The following is a 6,339-nucleotide window of genomic DNA, read 5'->3' as shown; positions in this document are numbered from 1 at the left end:
CGCGCTGCTGGCGCCCAGTGGAAGGGGTCCAGCGCGCGGGGTGCAGCGCTAGCGCGTGTCGCGGAATTTTGGCCGTCGGAGCCCGACCACAGCGGCCCTGCCCCCACCTTGCAACCCCCCAACACAGCCTACGCCCAGCCGCCCGCCCCGGAGCTGCGGCGCCCCCACCACGGGGTGGGAACAAGGAGAGACCCACTGCACCGCATAGACCTGGCCGCTGGTGCGGCCGGATGCATGAGCCCGCAGCTCCACAGAGAGGGGTGATGCAGTAGGCTCCAGGGTGGTAGTACAAACTGGGGTGGGGCCTCGAATGTCCCCTTCTACCCAAGTCTAGTTGAGTGTAGGGAGACCAGATGTCCCGATTTTATAGGGACAGTCCCGATTTTTGGGTCTTTTTCATATATAGCTGCCTATTACTGCCCACTCCCTGTCCCGATTTTTCACCCTTGCTGTCTGGTCACCCTAGTTGAGTGTACACGGCCCCTGAGCCTCGCTGTCAGCCCTCAGCAGCTAACATAGGGTATGTCTGCAGAGCCAGAGGTTAGGGGAACTGGAGTCAGCTAGGCCTGAGCACCTGCTTTGCATTTTAACCCAACAGAAGGCTTCCTGGTTGTAAAGAGGAACAGGAATACAGTGGCTTGGGTGATTGCCTTGAACACTGCTGGATAGAGCTTTTCCACGCTGCTGCAGATGGAGCTAACACCTCTTAATGAAGGCAAGCACGCATAAGTAGTGATCAGTTACAAGTGAAAAGAAGAACAGGAGTACTTGTGGCACCTTAGAGACTAACAAATTTATTAGAGCATAAGCTTTCGTGGACTACAGCCCACTTCTTCGGATGCATATAGAATGGAGTTACAAGTGAAAAGCACATCAGGATGCACTTACAGTCTTTAAAGTCCGAAGGGACCATCATGATTATCCGTCTGACCTCCAACATGCTCCCACTCCAGAAATAGCCTCCTAACCTGGGGCTGAGTTACTGAAATCCTCAAATCGTGGTTTAAAGACTTCAAGTTATAGAGAATTTACCATTTACACTAGTTTAAACCTGCAAGTGATCCATGGCCTGTGCTGCAGAGGAAGGTGAACTCCCCCCTCCCCCCCAGGTCTCTGCCCTTCTGACCCAGGGGAAAATTCCTTCCTGACCCCAAATATGGCAATCAGTGAGACCCTGACCCTGTGAGTCACTGTAGTCACCTCCAGCAGCACACTATACAGCTTCTCTTTGTTACACTGGCTATACATAAAACTTCTTATCATCTTATACCTATGTAGAGTCCTACCAAATTCATGGTCATGAAAAACATGTTACGGACTGTGAAATCTGGTCTTTTGTGTGCTTTTACCTTATACTATAGAGATTTCATAGGGGAGACCAGTGTTTCTCAAGCTATCAGTTCTGACCCAAAAGGGAGTTGCAAGGGGGGTTGCAATGTTATTTTAGGGGAGATGTAGTATGGCCACTCATACTTCTGCGCTGCCTTCAGAGGTCGGTGGCCGGACAGTGGTGTCTGCTGACTAAGGGCCCAGCTCTGCAGGCAGCAGTGCTGAAGTAAGGGTGGCAATACCATACCATGCCATCCTTATTTCTGTGCTGCTGATGGCAGCGGCTCTGCCGTTAGAGCTGGGTTCCCAGCTAGCAGCTGTCGCTTTCCAGCTGCCCAGCTCTGAAGGCAGCGCCGCCACCAGCAGCAGTGCAGAAGTAAGGGTAGCAATATCACAAACCCTCCCCCACACAATAATCTTTGTGATCCCCCCACAACTCTTTTTTGGGTCAGGACCCCTACAATTAAAACACAGTGACATTTCAGATTTAAATAGCTGAAATCATTAAATTTACAATTTTTAAAATCCTGTGACCATGAAATTGGCCAAAATGGATGTGAATTTGGTAGGGCCCTATGTATTAGTCTCTCATTTCAGTGTTAGCTCAAAACCTCTTCTGAGAGAGAAGAGTTAACTCAGGGTCTGTCTACACAACAAAGAAAAACCTGCGACTCGGACTTGCGGGGCTTGGGCTGCGGGGCTGTTTCATTGCTGTGTAGACTTCCCAGCTTGGGCTGGAGCCAGAGCTCTAGGGCCTTCCTACCCCACAGAGTCCTGAGCCTGGGCACCAGCCTGAGCCCAGAAGCCTACACAGCAATGGAGCAGCACGAGCCCAAGTTGGCTGACGGGGGGCCAGCTGCACATGTCTAGTTGCTGTTGTAGACATACCATCAAACCAGTTTCTTATGGCTGTGTAGTTACTTTATCTTCTATTTTCCTCACAAACTGGATTACTTTACAATTTCTTACATAAACACAACACTAAACATTACTCTGTTAAAATGTTAAATCACAGTTGGCTTCTGTCAAGTCTAAATCTGTGTTTGCTCCCAACAAACACTAACCACAAGAAAAAGTGCCCTGTATATTTATATAAGCAGAAGTAATGTAGATTACTACATTACTGCTCGCCGACATTTTGTTTTAATTATGTCTATTCACAGAGAAGGAAAAAAATGACTTGCTATTTTTAAAAAAAGTGACTTTGGACAAATAAGTGTTTAATGTATCACAGTAGGTAGGAAAAATATGTTAAAAATAATTCCTTGCTGAGATGCACAAATATTTGTTCGCTGTACCTGGTATTCTGTTAAATAATGTTACAAATATGTCTATGTCTCCCAATATGTTGTGCTTTACTATTAATATGAAAGAGGAATTCAAGAGTTAATTCAAGTTATGATAGTAACTGTAAGAAATCCCTGCACATTTTTCTGAGATACTGTAGCACATTAGATATGGGCCTGATTTAAAAACATAATTTAGGACCCTGTCCTTCCATCAGAAACATGGTAGATAGAGTATCTCTCATCTCTCCATGTAAATGAAATGAGAGAATAATCATCTCATTTAAGTTGTTATATACCACATAAATATATGTTTCTGTTTGGACATTAAGACCAAAATTATATATTAACTGGCAAAGTACAGTTGCCATAGCTAGTAATATACAATAAGTATAAAATGATATTCTAGAGGTAAGTATTTGTTTATTTTATTTTAAAAAAATATATGCTGTGCAGCTTTTTGGGAGTAATATTTTGTCAAATTTAAATAACTAGTAGCTGAAAGCCCATCAGAGGGATAATTCACAAACTATTTCCCCTACTGTTACTCACACCTTCTTGTCAACTGTTTGAAATGAGCCATCCTGATTATCACTACAAAAGTTAGAGTTGGTATGGCAACTCCCATTTTTTCATGTTCTACTGTATTTTCCACTCCGTGCATCTGATGAAGTGGGTTTTAGCCCACAAAAGCTTATGCCCAAATAAATACTGTATGTTAGTCTCTAAGGTGCCACAAGTACTCCTCGTTCTTTTTGCTGATACAGACTAACATGGCTACCACTCTGAAACCTGTCATAAAGCTGTGTGTAGGAAAGCCAAAACTGGCTGAGAACTTAAAAATTGGATGGTAATAGACCACAAATCTTGGTCACGATTGAACCCGATGATAATCTGTGGCTATGGTTTTATGGTAAGTGAGAGAGAGAGTGGGCAAATGTGTGGGTTGTGCTGGGATAGCTGTGTTGATTTGTGTGTGGGTTGTGGTGTGCTGGGAGAATTGTGTGAATGTGTGTGGGTGGCAAATGAGGATGTGTGTTTGGGGTTATTGTGTGCGCTGGTTGTGTTCTTGTGTAGGTGGTTTTGAAGAACTGTGGCAGTTGAGCCAAGTAAATCTACCATCTGTGCAGTCTCCCAAACACAGTAATGAAATTGTTACATGCAGATTAGTTGTAGAGTAAGGGTGGTGATTGGGTGAGTTACCACTAATATCACAATGGTCCAGGACTCTTGGCATGCCTTATTGTAGCTGTACACCACATGGGTGTAATTCATAAATTCAAAATGTCTGAGAACTTAAAAATTGCATGTAACAGACTGCGAAACCCCATAATGATTAAAACTGATGTTATTCTGAACAAAGGACTCTCAGCCTTGGCTTTAGCTGTTTCCATCAGTTCACACTGACTGTACAGACATTCCAAGCTTCAGAATGATCATTATATAAATATTTATGGCTTGAACATCCATTCATCCACCCAGGCCCGTTGACGGGGAGGAGGGGCAAAGGGGGCAATTGCCATGGGGCCACCGTTGCTGCCGCAGTAGCAGCGGCTGGGAGCCCTGGGCCCTTTTAAAATCACTTGGGCAGGCCGCAGGGCTCCTACATACACAAGAATGCTCCGGGCCCCACGCCGGCGTGATTGGCCAGCACTTCCGCCCGTGGCCATGGAATTTCTGTTGGAGGGCCTGCATCCACCTTGCCCTTGGTAAATAGGAATCTTTTCCAGATGGATGTCATCAATTTCTGCTAAATGTAAGCTTTTCTTTTCTTTCTTAAATTAAATTTCTAGCCCTTATGATTGCAAAGCTACTCAAAACAAAAGACGTATGTAAACCATTGCAATATAATCTTCCTGAGTCTGTAGCTGGACAGTGCCCATATTGCTGTTCATAGCTCTAACAAACTGCAAACTTTGATAAAATAAGAGATTGATGGGTTCAGTTAAATAAGAGAAGTGTGGTCTTAGAAAGATTTCAGAGAAAGAAAGAAAGAGACACTGAAGTCAACAGAGAAAAATATATGCTATAATTTATCATAGGAAAGAGAAAAGGAAAAGTGGGCATGGTAACTGAATTCTCCTTTTACCCTAGAAATTATTACTATTGATAACGTGTCTTACAGTAGTGTTGAGGTACCAATCAGAATTGGGCCCCTATTGTGCTAGGTGCTGTACAAATAGATAGTAAGAGATAGGCTCTTCTCTGAAAATCTAATGTAAGAAAACATGCAAAGAAAATGGGTATAACACAGGATAAGGGGAACAGTGACAGGAACATGAGGTCACACAGAGTAGGCAGCAGGGCCGGCTCCAGGCACCAGTTAAAGAAGCAGGTGCTTGGGGCGGCCAATACTAAGGGGTAGCACGTCCGGGTCTTCAGTGGCAATTTGGCGGTGGGTCCCTCAATCCCTCTGGGAGCGAAGGACCCGCCACCGAATTGTCGCCAAAGTGTGGAGCGGTGCGATCGCGCTGCCGCAGCTTTTTTTTTTTTTTTGATGCTTGGGGTGGCAGAAAACCTGGAGCCGGCCCTGGTAGGCAGGTGATCAGTTCCAATATTGTTAATTTAAATTTAAATATATGTAAATAAGAAATATTAATGATATCAATAATCCCTATGACCCACAGGCCTAGCCCTTATCAATTGGTGATTTACCATAGTTATTGTGATACAAGTAGGTCTTGAGGGGAGATTTGAAGGAGGACAGGTTAATGGCTGGTTTAGGGATTGCTTTCCATGCAATGAGAAGTAACATGGAAGAAAGTGAAAAGGTAGAAGAAGTAGACAAATGGAAAATCAAGGCTGGCATTATTGGTGGAGCACAGAAGGCAGGTGATGACATAGGATAGAAGTGGGGCTATGTAAAGAGGAGAAGAGTTGTGAAGGCCCTTTGTATTTGATATGGGGGAGATGGGAAGCCAAAGAAGGGGTTCCAATTGGGGTTGATATGGCAGAATGATGACCCAGGGAAGGTAATCTTAAAATCAGTCTTTTGAATTGACCTGTATAGATGGGGAGATGTAGGGGACAGGAAGGCCAGAGAGGAGGAGGTTACAGTAATCAATATGGCAATTGATAAATGCAAGAGCTGGACAGCCTCTTTTGCTTCATGGAAAAAGAGAAAGCAGGATCTGGGAAATGTTATGGAGGAATAAGTGGCATGTTTGGTCAGGGCCTGGATGTATGGGGATAGTGAGAATGCAAAAAGACTAAACTCAGGTTCTGGTCCCAAATGACTGAAAAGATAGTAGTGCTGTCACTGGTGACAGGGAAGGGAAGATACAGTTGGATGAATTTAGGAAGGAAGATGAGAACATCGGTTTGGGTCATGTTAAATTTAAGTTGATAAGATATCTGAGATGAGATGTCAGAGAGACAGGACAAGTTGTGGTGTTGGATAGAGTGGAGACAGGAGCTGTAAGTGATCAGGTAAGAATACGAGAGTGGATTAGATCATGTTAGAAAGGTTGTAGAACGAATAGAGATGGGGGCAAATATTGATCTTGGTGGGACCTCCTTCGAACCATGGAGGGAGGAGAGGAGGAAGATCCACTGAACAATACACTGAAGGCTCAATTAGCAAAGTAGGATGTAGACAAAGGGCACATGGAGTTGTGAAAGCCAAGAGAGGACAAAATTTCAAGAAGAAAGGTATCAATGGTGAGGTCATTAGGTACTTTGGTGAGAGAAGTTTCAGTGGAACAGAGAAAGCAGAAGCCAAATT

The sequence above is a fragment of the Trachemys scripta genome, chromosome 6 (assembly GCF_013100865.1).
Source record: "Trachemys scripta elegans isolate TJP31775 chromosome 6, CAS_Tse_1.0, whole genome shotgun sequence".
Taxonomy (NCBI): domain Eukaryota; kingdom Metazoa; phylum Chordata; order Testudines; family Emydidae; genus Trachemys; species Trachemys scripta.
The sequence above is the reverse complement of the archived record's forward strand: the minus strand, read 5'-3'. Positions refer to the sequence as shown.